At 43.6% G+C, this 14849-nt stretch overlaps 1 pseudogene; it reads left to right on the forward strand.

Annotated features, from left to right (window-relative positions):
* The first annotated feature begins 309 nt into the window (after nucleotides 1–309).
* Nucleotides 310–1229, forward strand: LOC140898290 (olfactory receptor 5A2-like; annotated as a pseudogene).
* The last annotated feature ends 13620 nt before the right edge of the window (nucleotides 1230–14849 follow it).

A 14849-nucleotide genomic window follows, 5' to 3' on the forward strand; every position in this document is an offset into this window, starting at 1 on the left:
GCATGATGCTGCCCTGATGTTGGCTGGTTAAAGAAAGGATGTCCTTGAGTAAATGACTTACTCTATCTTTTGCCTCAGTTTCCCCAACTGTAAAATGGAGATAGTGTCTGCTTCCTTCATGCACAGAGGTGTCATGAGGCTAAAATCTATTGCTGACTGTGAGGTGCTCAGATACTACTGTGATGAAGACCGCATATGTGTGGAGATAGATGGAACCTATGAACCTTCTGTGCTTTATCTCCCTTGAAGGTGGCTTTTATCATTTGTTTCTCCCCAACCCTGTTTTTTCCCCCTGTCATGTAAGACACAATGAGAAATCTTACATGGCAGAACAGAAGCTCCGTGTCAGAGTTCATCCTGCTGGGATTTTCCAGCCAGCCCGGGATGCAGCTGCTGCTCTTTGCGGTCTTCCTGGCCATCTACTTAGCCATGGAACAGCCTCATCTTCGCCCTTATCAGGATTGACTCCCATCTCCACATGCCCATGTACTGTTTCCTGGCCAACCTCTCTTTCCTGGACATCAGCTACACCACCACCACTGTGCCGCAGATGCCGCTCCACCTCCTCTCCAAAAAGAAGAGCATCTCTTATACTGGCTGCATCATCCAGATGTACATCTTCCTCTCTCTGGGGATAACTGAGTGCGTCCTCTATACTGTAATGGCCTACGACCGGTACATGGCCATTTGCCACCCGCTGCACTACACACTCATCATGAGCAGGTCGGTCTGTGTCAAGATGGCCACCAGCTCTTGGGTGGGTGGTTTCTTCTTTGCCATGGTGCACACCAGTGTCACCATGAGGCTGCCCTACTGTGGCCCAAATGAGATCAACCACTTCTTCTGTGAGGTGCCGGCCATTTTGAAGCTGGCTTGTGCGGACACCCGGGTCACCGAGGTGGTGGTCTTCGTGATGGGGGTGATACTGCTCATGATTCCGGTCTTCTTGATCCTGGTTTCTTACGTGTTCATCCTAATGGCCATCTTGAGGATCTCCTCAGCGGCGGGGAGGTTCAAGGCCTTCTCCACCTGCACTGCGCACATCACCACGGTGACACTCTCTTATGGTGCTGCCATGTTCATGTACATGCGTCCTGCCTACAGCTACGCACCCGAGAGGGACAAATACTTCTCTTTCTTTTACAGTGTGGTGTCTTCCCTCCTGAATCTACAGCCTGAGAAACAAGGATGTCAAAGGAGCGCTGGTCAAATTGATGGGTAAAAAATGACCTTTGCATCAAGGGGGAAGAAGAATTGTCATGTGGTTCAGGACTCCTGGGTTCTGGTCCCAGTTCTAGGACAGGAGTGGAGGATAATGGTTACAGCCAGTAGGAGTAGAAGTCAGGACTCCTGGGTTCTTTCCCCAGCTTTAGGAGGGGAGAAGTGTCCAATGGCTGGAGCAGGGAGGGGCTGGAACTCAGGACTCCTGGGTTCTATTCACCATTCTGGGAGGGAAGTGGGATCTAGTGAGTTAGAGCAGTGGGCACTAGGTATCACAACTCCTGATTTCTACACCTCGCTGTGGCCCAGAATAACCGTGTGACACTGGGAAAGTAAGGCACAGAGAAAGGGAATGAGCTGTATTCAAAACCCAGGACACCTTCTGACTGCCTGCCATACTGCCTCTCAATTCTGAGTTGTTTAAGTTAATAGAGCTGCCCTGTTATATGTCAGAGAGATAATGACAAGACATTTTAAGTGAAGGCTCCTTAACTATAGAAATCACTGCTCCATCCATTGCCTTTGGACTGACATCCTTAGATGGTTTAAGGCAATACAAGGTGTATCTATTCCCTAAGGTGAAATTCACTCCTGTGTAAAGATCCAGCAGAAGACCTATGTACCACGAAAGGATAGAATTTGCATTGTTTTAAAACTGGTGCAAACGCCTATGTGGACACATTTATGTTGGTTTATAAGGCAGGTGTATACTAGTAGAATGGTGTCAATACACAAAGTTGCAGAAATAAATGCTTCATTAAATTGTGTGCCAATCAGAGCTTAATTGAACTTAAACTCTCAAAATAGGACGTAAATGGTGCATAGGTATTTTCCTGGTCCTTTGCTTGGCTGTGAGTTTCAGCCCAAATCTTTGGGAAGAGGTTGATTTTTGGGGGGTAAGTGGGCCAGTTATTAGTAGCGCTGGATTGCATGGGCAGGGACACATTCATTAACGATGGACCAATCCAGTTTATGTTTGTTGGTTTGTACATTTTTGTTAAATATGCATATAGAGACAGAGACACTTTATATTAATAAAATTAGTTAATATCAATGCCTAGCTCCAATAAGGATTTTTTCACCCCTACATGTCAAAGCAGGTAATTATTATTAGCCGCCTTTTACAGATGGGGAAACTGAAGCACAGGGCCCTGCAGTGTCTAGCTCTAGGTAAATTCACCAACCAGGAATAGAACCCAGGGCTGTTAAGACTCAGTTCAGTGCTCAATCCATTAGGTGACTCTGCAAGTATTTATCAGTGATTGAATAGTTTTGATTTATCTCCACACTTACCAAATAATTCCATTTAACTTTTCTTCAAAATTGCTGATCTCCCTTCAAATCTCTCCCCAGGCATATCTGTGCTGCAAAGTTAACTTAAGTGATTGGCACCTGGGTCTGAGCACAATTTGAAAAGTAAAATACAATTAAAAAAAATTAAATCTGACCCATTTTTTTTCTTTTTCACAATTTACCACTTGGAACAAAGAAAAGACGTGTGAAAGAGTCTGTTTGACCTACTTTCTTATATACTTTATTCATTCTACTTTTTGAAGAAGTAAAAAAGGCAAGGTAGGAGCTTGGGGTAAATGGAAATTCAAAATCTGAAAACAGAAAACAAAAATTTGGCAGATTCCAAAAGCCAAAATGAAATGATATTTTTAATTCCAAATTTGGAATGTAGGACATTATTCAAAATTCACAATTCATGGCTGAGCACATATTCTCTTTCAGGAATATGAGAGCTAACAATAAAATAAAAAAACGTCAAATGTTTAGAAACTCAGGAAATGCAGTTTTAAAGTTGAGTTTCTCAAACCAGGCACCCAAACTGCCTAAATTCTGACCCACTGGAAATGCCAGCTGATTACATTCTCTTCTTTGTAGAATATAAAATGTATGTATAACAGAAAATTGGCTTCGCTACTTAATATAAACTTGTCTCTTGCTGAATGTACTGCATGTTCACTGCACTAATCTTTGTTATTTACATGCATTTGCTCCACTTTCATGATCTGAATTATAGGCAGTATATGGAGCCAGTCTAGCTTTTCCTCATATGACATTTAGACAATCGGAGGCGTAGCCCCAGAAAGTGTGATGCAATGAGGTACTTTGTGCCAGGAGCACCTTGCAGGACAGATACTTTAATAAGGACTGGGTAGTGTGTGCCTTTGTTATGCCGCTCGCCTAAGCAATCACTTGTATGCTGTGTACTGTCAATGTCTGTGGGTTTGTCTACACTTACAGCACTGCACCAGTTCAGCTGCACTTCTGTAACACTTAGTGAAGATGCTAACTATGTTGACAGGAGAGCTTCTCCCATACGCCACCTCCCTAGATTGACCAATTTAGATTGGACTTGTTCCTGGAGGTTTCATCACATGACAGAATTTTTAATTAAAGATTTACCTTTAAATTCTGGAGACTCCAGGACAGACCTGGAGGTTTGGCAGCCCTACACATCCCCGAGAGGCAGTGTTGAGGGGAGAAGCCCTCCCATAGACCTAGTGCAGTCTGCAACAGGAGTTTGGTAGGTATAACTGCATCCACACCCCTGAGCAATGTGGTTATACCGAGATAAATCCGTAGTGTAGACTAGGGCTAAGAAAAAGTCTGTAAAGCACCATGACCATTATTCAATTCAGCAGAAATGGTGTAAAAGATAGAGGGCATGAGGAAATGGTAGGGCAAGTGAATGCTTTTCAAGGAAGAATAGGGGGTGGCCAGATTCGGAGGTGTCTGGTGGCAGATGAAGGGGGAAGGGCCTCCCAACATCCTGTCACAGCTGCACCAGGTCTCCCTCTGTGTCTCTTTACAGCAAGTCCAGCCAAGTCAGAAAGAGGTTTCTGATTATTCTGGTCTCCAATCAGCTGTCCAACCTTGTCCCCTCCCTTTGCACTCAGTGCATAGCTGTACAAAGCACTGAAGGAAACTGAGGCACATGACTCACAAAAATATTGCTAAAATTTCCACATTCATCACACACCCATACTTCCTTTGTTCCCGAGTCCCTAGTGTCTGGAAGTTGTTGACTCCACCCAGAGCGAGCCTGGGACTGTGCTCAGCACATCTTAAGATAATGCCAATGATTCAACGTGTCAGCCAATTCCCCATATTTCGTCAGACACAAAACTAGGACTTCCTTGTCAGAACACCCACATTATGTTTTCTCCCAAATCGCATGAACGCTGCACCTGGCCTCTGTTATATTAATGACGATGGACTAAATGGGTCCGAAGAACCAAAGGTGTCAACATGACCCTAAAACTGTCCAACATTAAACAGCTTTAAACAAGGTCTGGGGTTTGCTATATACAGACCTCCGTTTGCTTAGCACCATGACAAAAACACACCATTAAACATCCTTTTAACTCTTTATTAAAGATACAAAAAGGGGGGGGGCAGGGGAACAGTTAAAACATTTGAAATGTAAAGTATTAAATAAATCTTTTATTTTAATCATAACCTTAGTACCCTTTTCCTTTTGTCGTAGGGAGATTTTATAAAGAACCCCTCTTTGTTTGATAGTCTTTCGGGTGGTATTAAAGATGCTGATGTCTGTGCTTTTGGGGAGAAAGAGGAAAAGTTAATTGAGATGAGCTGGAGCAGTTGTTAAAGTCTGATCCCATTTCCTAGAAGACAAACCAGGACAAACGCACGCAAAAGGGGAAAGAAAAAACCAGCAAAGATAAAACATACAACTACTGACTCTGGTGTTGACTTTCACTTGCAATCTGACTGCTGGAAAAAAAACACAGGCCTGGCACATGGTTCTATCAGTCACTCCAAGGTCTGGCAACCTTTTACCAATGTTGGGTTGTGTTGCCAACCCTCCAGGATTGTCTGGCAGTCTCCAGGAATTAAAGATTAATATTTCATTAAAGATAATGTCATGTGATGAAACCTCCAGGAATTCAAAGTTGGCAACCCTATCATTGGGCTCCTTAGGTCATAAGCTTACTGCAGTATTGCAAAATATATTGTCTCAGCCAGCTAAGCCAGACTTTTTATAAACAAAAAGAAAAGGAAGACAAAAGATGGGTAGGAAAAAGAAGAAATGAGGTGGAGAAGGAAAAGGGCACATGGGAGTGAGGGTGGTCATGGATCCACAGGACTGGTGCTACACCCCCAGCTTTGGAATAGTCTCTAGGAGGAACCCCTTCAATATGCCAAACCCCAAAAGCGTCTCACTCCTCCCGCACAGGGTAGGACATGCAGCCTCACTGCCTCCTTGATGGAACCTCTGATCTTCAGCCCTCCTGCTTCCCACTGTGAGCTCTGTAGAGTGAGTCCAACTGAGACAGACTCCTCATCAAGACCTGTCCACTCTTTGGGAGTTAATGCACCTCACCCAACATTTGCAGTGACACTCACACAGTGGTGTCAAAATAGTTTGGTTTATTAATGAACTGGAACACAGCCTAGGAAGTCCTTAGGTTAATTAAGCCAGCGCTTAATTTGTGCCAGGGCTGAACGTAAGAAGAACATAAGAACGGCCAGACTGGGTCAGATCAAAGGTCCATCTAGCCCAGTATCCTGTCTTCCAACAGTGGCCAATGCCAGGTGCTTCAGGGGGAATGAACAGAACAGAGCAGTTATCAAGTGATCCATCCCCTGTCGCCCCTTCCCACCTTCCGGCAAACAGAGGCTAGAGACATCATTCCTGCTCATCCTGGCTAATAGCCCTTGACGGACCCACCCTGCTGAGCCCCGGCACCTCTAGGCTTGGCAGTTCATATTCCCAGCTCCTCTGGCATTGCTGCATCAGTTATGAATGTAAAAAAAATTGCTTGAGTCCTGCACCTCTTTTCTTACAAATGAAGCACTAGTTAAAGCCTAGTCCATTCTGGTTACCCCAGAGCCCAGCCAAGCTGTAGAGAACCCCATTGTTCAAACTCTGTCTGTCTCTTCGTCTGACCTCCTTGGTCAGATCCCAGGTGAGAGCCCCGACTCCTTCCAGCAGCCAACTCATCCTCTCAGCTCACATTTTCCTAGCTCTTGAGCTGAGGGATGTTGCTCAATTTCCCTTTTGAGAGGTGGGAAAATCCATCTCCTTCTGGATCCTTGGTTGGAAAGTGTCAATGTCCTGGTGATTGGCTTTGCCACTGTCTTCTCAGATACTCCATTGACAAGAGGTTGGCCTTGGCCAGTCCTTTGCAATGATTCTTGCAGTCTCAGACAAATAGGCCTCATTCATACCTATGTCTTTTAGTCTGTCCTGAGAGCAAACCATCACTCCCCTACCCCACAGGGTAACAATGCAAAACACAGGGGAAACTGAGGCATGTCTAGGATTCATAAAAAATATTAAAGAAAATTCCCACTTCATCGCTGGGGGAAACATAGGCTCATCTCACAGATGGTTTTCAGGATTTAGCCAGAGCCAGTGGAGGTGATGGTGTCATCTGGGTCCCTCTCCTTAATCTGGTCTGGTCAGGACATCTCACAGAATCAGAATGACAATGGCCCAGTGGTGTTACATCTTTCAATTAGTCAGTATCCCTGACCCCATCTTCTAAATTTTCTCCCAATGTCTCTTTTTCTAAGGACCCCAAAAGCGAGGGATGGATGGAATAGCTCATCCCCGTCCCTATTTTGTCCGTCAATTGGGCCTCATTTCCGACACACCAATTTTGGTTCATTGATTTCCTGTCCCAAATTTGTCGTTTACCAGAAATGATCTTAAGATAGGCCTTGAGCTGTATCAGTATACCTTTTCACTTGGACTAGTTCAGTCATTCCATCTCCCTTTTTGGACTGTTTCCCATCTACATATATGTGATTGGAACATTTTGTGAACTTATATCGACTTTTCCACGGTTGAGCTCACAATCACGGTAAATGTGAAGGCACATTTATTACAACCCATCCCCATGTCAGTCTTGGTATATTACGTACAAAGGTTTGCAAGATGATTTAGATAATTAGAGAGTAAGTAGAAGGCAGTAATTGTCAAGAGCATCAAAGCCTTTAGTTCAATTGCTTGGGGTTCTCACAGTGTCACTGAATATACATAACATATGTTCATCATTGTGCCCAGTTGCCTGCAGTAGCTGCAGCATGGACAGAAATACTGGCATGGGACTCAAGCTGAGATGGAGCAGCAAATTAAAACCGGGATGGTCAAAATGTGTTAACCCTCTGGGAAAAGAAGGGCTTGGTGAAAATGAACTTTATCATTTTTTACTAAATATTTCAACTTTTTATTGGAAAAATTAAAAATGGAATAAAACAAAAATATCTTTTCATTTCCAATTGGCATTTTAAACATTTCAACATTTTTAATATTTAAAGGATTCAGATTAAATTCTCAGTTTGTTTTGGCTTTTGTAAACTAAAATTTTCCATTTTCCATCTTTGTTTTGATTCGATTTTAAATTTCTTGCTTGCTTCCCCCTCCCTCCAGGGAAAAGTGGTGGGAAAAATACAAACATGAGAGAAGGGTAAAACCTAAATGTATGGAAAATATTTTTAAAAAATATATAAGAAAGTGGTGGAAATACATTTAGCATTTTCTTTTTTATTAATTGGAAAAATGAAAAAGTTTTTTTTAAATAATAAGTTAAATAAGGTTTAAAAGACGACAAATTAAAAAAAATACTGTTTTCACATCTTTTCACTTGGAAAATAGTAAAGATGTAGATGTATTTTGACCTTTTTTTAAAAAAAACCAAAACATTTCCTTCCTTTTGAAAAAGTGGAAAAAAAGAGAGAAAGGGGATTTTTCTCTGGTCAGTTTCCAAAATCCAAAACAAAATGATATTTAATAAAAAATGTGGTACATTATTCAAAATTCACCATTCATGGTTCTTGCATATTACCTTTCAAGAACATTAGAGTGCAACATCAAAAAACCCCCAAAAAACCCTTACCCTGTGCCTTTGTTATGCTGCTTGTCTGAGCAGGAATTTGTATGGTGTGTACCGTGAATGTCTACAAAGAAGGCTGTAAAACACCACAACCACTATTCAGTTAAGTGGGTATGACTTGCAGGACATAGAGGCTATGAGTGTAGGAGGAGAAGGCAGGAAATGTGAGTGATTTCCAGGGAAGAATCATAGAATTATAGCATTTAAGGCCAGACGGACCCACAAGATCAGCTAGTCTGACCTCCTGTATATCTCAGGCCACCAACACTACCCCGCTGCTGCACATTAAACCCCAACAACCAAAATGACACCAAAGTATTACAGCCCTCAGGAGCAGGGGTGGCAGGTTTGTAGAAATTTTGGTGGTGCCCAGAATACCCAGAGCCACCCCCACAAACTCCACCCACCCACAAACTCCACCCCCAACCTGCCTGAGGCTCTGGGAGGGAGTTTGCATGGGTGGAGGAGCCTGGAGGTCTGAGGTGCAGGCCTTGGGCTGGGGCAGGGGATTGGAGTGCAGGAGAGATGTAGGGTGCAGGCTCTGGGAGGGAGTTTGGGTGCAGAAGGGGTGAGAGTTTGAGCTCTGGGAGGGAGTTTGGGTAGGGGAGGGGGGTCTAGTGTGCAGGCTCTGGGATGGAGTTTGGGTGCTGGGTGTAGGCTCCTGGCTGGGGCAGGCGTGCAGGAGGGGGTGAGGGGTGCAGGCTCTGAGATGGAGTTTGGGTGTAGTGTCACAGTATGAACTACACCCCCCGCCCCGACCCTTGGGGTCCCCTGGGTAAGCACCAGCACCATACATTGCTAACACTTTTATATATGTAGTGGATTGGCAGTGGGGAAGGGTTAAAGGTGTAAGTAAGTGGGGAATGGAAGGTTCCTTTGCAGGTTGCAAAAGGCCGAGGGGGAGGGGAATGGGTTAATTTAAAAATTCAGTCCAAAAATTAAAAAAAAAGCTGTTCAGTGCTCAAGGTAAAAAAACTAACAGAGACACACTCTCTGCATGCCAAGCAGCAAAAAACTGCTTCTCAGCCCCCAAAATGGCTGTAAAAAATGAAAACAAAACCAAACAGAGCTGAAAAAGTTGCAGGACTGCCAGATTACACATTTGTGAAGGTTGGCCCGGTGAGACTCAACAGTCTGCCTCACGACCCTGGAGCCGGTGTGTTATGGAAAGTTAGGGGAGCTGCAAAAAGCCAGTTCAAACTGGTGCAAAGAGCAAAAAGCATGGGGAATGGGGTGGGGTGGGGGTGCTCCCCTGGTCAAGACTCCCCACAAAACACCCAGGGCTTAAAATCTTCCCAAGAGTGGAAGCAAGTTGGAGATGTGGTGGAAAAATTAACTACACGTTTTGTTTGGATCAGAACAAAGCCTGAGGTCCTCTTTATTTAAGCATGCACATACAGAGAGAGTCAGCCGGAGCTGCTCTGCAGTTAACAGAAAATACAGGAGCTTATATAGCTGAAAACCACAATCTGTTAAGCACACTTCCTTCAACAGCATTTTCGTTATTTGGCATACAGTGCAAGCTTCAACGGTAGCTTTGCCTTATTTGGAATATAGCAAACAAAGCTTTACCTGTTATTGACAGGTGCTTCCTTTGTGGTTAACGGTCTTTTCTAACTTTTAGCGTTTGGGGTTACATTTTTAAGCTGAGCTGTTGCTATCTGCCTCTGAATGGAATTTTCCTCACCCTCTTCTTATGCTTTATACACTCAGCTAGCTTGACCAAAGTTTTAGGCCTATTAGTTTAGGCCTACTAGATTTTTTCTTCCACAGAGATCTACAGCGGACCCCGGATGACCTGTGCACAGGGAAGAACACCCTTCCCCCTCTTCTTATGTTACACCCAGGCTTGGCCAGCCTTGGGTTGTGCATGTGTGAGTATTTAAGTGGGTTAGGGCTCGGGCACTAACTCTTTCTTCCTTACTCTGAGTGACGTGGGGTGTACCCAGGCACTCACTGCTGTTGTTTGGTTAATAAAGCTTTAAAATTTAGTCACTTGGTGTGCTCCTTCATCTCCGACCCTAACGATCCTGTAGCCTCAGACTAATCACCTGAGGTTCTAGGCAGATTGACAAAAAAATCTGTCACAGTAGGCTGTGGTCTGGGGCAAGGGGTGGGGGTGCAAGAGGGGGTGAGGGGTGCAGGCTCTGGGAGGGAGTTTGGCAGTGGGAGGGGTGTGTGGAAAAGGGGTGGGGGTGCAGGCTCTGGGAGCTGGTGGGGGGGTGCTGCGCTTACCTGGGGCTCCTAGGCAAGGCGGGCCAGGGGGCCTCCATGTGCTGCTACCCCCAGGCACTGCCCCGCAGCTTCCTATTGGCCTCAGAGGCACTTGGAGTGGGACACAGACCCACTCCACCCAGGGGCCACAGGGAGGGGCCGGCAGCCATGTGGAGTGAGCAGGCAGGAAGCCGCTCAGCTCCTCTGTGCTGCTGGTGGTGAGTCAGGGCCCCGGGACATTTTAAATCACCCGGGGGATGAGCGGGATGGGGTGGTAGTGGGAGCGTCAGGGGGCGGAAAGCAGGGCCAAGGGAGAGACTCAGCTTCACACATTGCTGGAGCTGGGCCCCAGGGGCCAGGAATATTCCTGGTGCCCAGGCACCACGGGCCCATAGAACTCGCTGCCCCTGCTCAGGAGACTAGACTATTATGTGCCACAGGCAAAGAATAAAGGGACCAAGGCACACCGATGCAAAGGCAGAGAAATGGTTAAGTGAGATACACTCAGGTAATTCTGGTTTATGACCCACACTCACATGCTATTGAGGAAGGTGAAAAAAACCCCAAGATCACTGCCAATCTGACCTGGGGGAAAATTCCTTCCCAACCCCACATATGGTTAGACCTTGAGCCTGTTCACAAGAACCAACCAGCCAAGCATTTGAGAGAGAGACAATGCTCAGTGCCAACTCAGATCCCTGGCTCAATCCACTCAAGGCCCCATCTCCAGCCATGGCCATCTCTGATTCTTCAGAGGAAGGAGATTTTTAAAAGTCCTTTCCTGACCCCTGAAGCATGAGCTTTGGGAACAGAAGACATAAACCAGAAGTGAGTCCCGGGTTTGCTGAGCCCTGCCTCCCACCATTACACGCAACCCCATCATACAACTGCACTCTTAAATTTGGTCAGATCTGACTTAAAACCAATTACATTGTTTGCCCTCACAACTCCTATTGGTAGGCTGTTCCAGAAACTCACTCCTTTGATGGTTAGAAACCTTCTTATATTACAAGTCTGCATTTCTTCATGATCAATTGATACACATTTGTTATTCATCCTTTAGCTTAAATAACTCTTCACCCTCCCTGATATTTACCCTCCCCGCCCATATATAGAGAGAGCAATCATGCCCTCTCAGCCCTCTTTTTGCTAGACTAAACAAGCCAAACTCTTCCAGTGCCATCTCATAAGATAGGCCCGCCATTCCCCTGATCATCCTAGTAAATCTTCTCTGCACCTGTTCTAGTTTAAGTTGAACACTGATGAGCAGACCTGTACACTGTATTCCAAATGAGGTCTTGCCAGTGTTTTGTACAATGGCATTAATACTTCTCTCTATCTACTTGAAATGCCTCCCCTAATGCATCCTAGGACCGCATTTGCCTTTTCACAGCCACCTCATTGGTGACTCATAGTAATCCTGTGATCAGCCCATGCACCCAGTCTCTCTCCTCCACTGTCAATTCCAACGGATGATGATCTTATTATTAGGCCTAAGTGATTGAGCTCACACTTTGTACTCTTGAATTTCAGCCCACTTCTGTCACTTCAGTCTTCAGGGTCATCCAAATCTTCCTGTATAATAGTCCGTTTCTCCTCTGTATTGACGATGCCTCCCAATATGTATCATCAGCAAATTTCATTAGCACACTCCTACTTTTTGTGGCAAGGTCAATAACAAAAATTTGGGATAAGATTGGTCTCAAGACAGATCCTTGAAGAACTCCACTAGTAACCTCCCTCCAGTCCAATAATTCACGTTTCAGCACAAGCCGTTGATTTCTCCCCTTTAATCAATTCCTTATCCGACCGACAATTCTTATACTAATCCCCATTTTCCCCAACTAATAATTTCCCATGTAGTACAGTGTCAAATGCTTTACTGATGTCCATGTATGTTAGATCTACTGCACTTCCCTGTCTAAAAAATCAGTTATTTTCTCAAAGAAAGAAATTAGGTTAGTCTACCTTTCATTAACCTATGTTGAGTTACAACCTTTACCTCTATGAATGTAATTATTCTTTCCTTCACAGTTGGTCCTTCAAATTGCATACTGCTGAGCTCAGACTAACAGGTTTGAAATTGTCTAGATCTTTTTTCCCCCTTTTCTTAAATATAGGCACAGTGTTAGCTATTGTCCAGTCATAAGATACGACCTCCAAATAGATAGATTTATTAAAAATCCCTGCTACCAGACTCATGTGCCAGTTCTCTCAGTATTCCAACATGGAAATTATCCATTGCCCTCAATTTGAGCACATTAAGCTCTTTGAGTTTTTCTTGCATCTCAGATGTGGTTATGTCTACCACCAATACCGCCTTCATGCACATTTTCCATATTATTGAAAACCAAGGCAAAGTATTCATTTAGTTTTTGGGCCCTTCCTAGATTATCTTTAATCTCCTTCCCATCCATACTGCATAGCACCCCATCCTTCACCTTCCTTATTCTTTTTTTATTTACATAACTAAATAACTTCTTATTATTCAGTTTAATTTCCTTGGCAAGAGCAAATTCAGCATGACTTTTAGCAATTCTCACTTTATACCTACATTTTATAACATCCATGATGCAGCTTTCTTTGCTGGTCATTCCTTTTTCCAGTCCCTTGAGGCTCTCTACTTACTCCTAATAATTTTTTTGAGATAGTTATTCATCCGTATGGGTCTGGGGCCTTTCCCTACAAGTTTTTTCCCCTTGTTTGGGATGCAAATTTTAGTTGTTTTTTTCACAGTAGCTAATTTAAAGAAATTCCAAGCCTCCTCCACAGTTAAGTCCTTGAGCTCTTCTGGCTAGCTGGCTTTCTTGACTAATTCCTTCAATTTCCCAAAATCTGCCCTTTTAAAATAAAAAACCATAGTTGATGACCTGGGTTTGATTATCCTTCCATTTAATTTAAACTGAATCAACCTGTGAGCACTCTATCCAAGGTTATTTCCAATGGCCAGCTCTTCTGTGATGTACTCACTACTTACCAAAATGACGTCTAAAATTGCATTATGTCTTGTTGGTTCAGTGACTATTTGATGAAGAGAGCTGTCCTCTGTCACAACCAGGAATAATTGAGCCTTACCTTTATTAGTTGGATGAATTTTCCAGTCTATATCCAGGAAGTTAAAGTTTCCCATTATGACACAATTCCCAGAAGTGTTTATTGTTCTAATTATATTAAAGAGATTGGAATCTGACCCATGAGTTCTATAAGAGAGACAAGAGACTGAAGGTGAGCGAGGTAATATCTTTTATTGGACCAACTTCTGTTGGTGAAAGATACACGCTTGAGGGCTGCACAGTATTTTTCTTCAGGCCTGGGCTTCTATAGCAGACCCATAATGCTATCCCAACAGAACCTCTTTTACAGTTCTTCAGCAAAAAGGTTTTGATCCAAACAGTTTCTGTTTTGTCCACACTATCACTTCGTATTTCTTTACAGTTTACCATTTCATGGATGTACGTCATCCCATCAACTTTGCATTTATTGCTATTTCTCCAAAACAGCACACACCCTTCAATGCCTGTATTCCAGTCCTGATTGCTATTACACTATGTTCCTATGATCCCTGTAATATCTACTCTGATCTCCTGCACCAGTAATTCCAGTTCTTCCAATGTGGGGGAAGCTATCAGATTCAGAGGGCAGTAGCAAAAAATTGTGGAGGCAGAACCTTCCAATAACAATGTATCTTTTTTTCCTGAGGTCAATGTGCTAATGCAATCCAGAGTAACCCACCCATGCTGAGCAACTCATAGGAAGAGGCCCTATGAGTCCATATGACAGCAATCTCAGTGTCATTAGGCTCACAGCCAACAGTTCCTGCCAGGGACTAGCGGGAGTGTATAAAGTGACAGGGCTCATTGATAACTTGAGCTGCCAGCTGAAACATGGACAGATTCTGTGAGTGAAACTTCTCGTCTTAGAACTTTTGCAGCGGGATGGGATGGGTTGCAATTCTGGGCACAGAAGGATGGGACAGTTTGCCCTTTTGGGCCCATCTTACTTTATCAGTTAGCTGATGATATTCAATTAGCTTTATTATTTCACATCTTTCTCTCTCTCTCTCGTTACCATCTTTATCTTTTTTTTCTTCTCCTTCTTTTCAAGTTGATTTTCTCCCAGAATCCTTTACTCCTTTTCAAGCGTGGAATTTGGGGAAAACAACACCAATGGTGTATTTTTGTTTGTACTTGGCTTCAGCTACACATTAAGATCAATTTTATTGTCCAATGCTCCAGTACAGAGAATGTGTTGGGGACAAATTAGGATTTCAGGAGATGGAGGAAGTTACTTGTGGGGCAGCTGTTTTAGATTTGATTCAGACTAATAGAGAGGAACTGGTTAAGAATCTGAAGATGGAAATCTAAGTTAATTTAATTTTACAGCTGCTGGAAATGTATCATATGAAAAATGATTCATGGAAAAATTGATTTTAATGGAATATTTTTATTTCTATAAAAATCACTTTTAATGAAAATCTGAGTACTGATTTTTTCCCCAAAAACTGAAATATTTTGGAAATAGCAGAAAAATGATTAATTGTGG

This window comes from Lepidochelys kempii, chromosome 14 (assembly GCF_965140265.1).
Source record: "Lepidochelys kempii isolate rLepKem1 chromosome 14, rLepKem1.hap2, whole genome shotgun sequence".
Classification (NCBI taxonomy): domain Eukaryota; kingdom Metazoa; phylum Chordata; order Testudines; family Cheloniidae; genus Lepidochelys; species Lepidochelys kempii.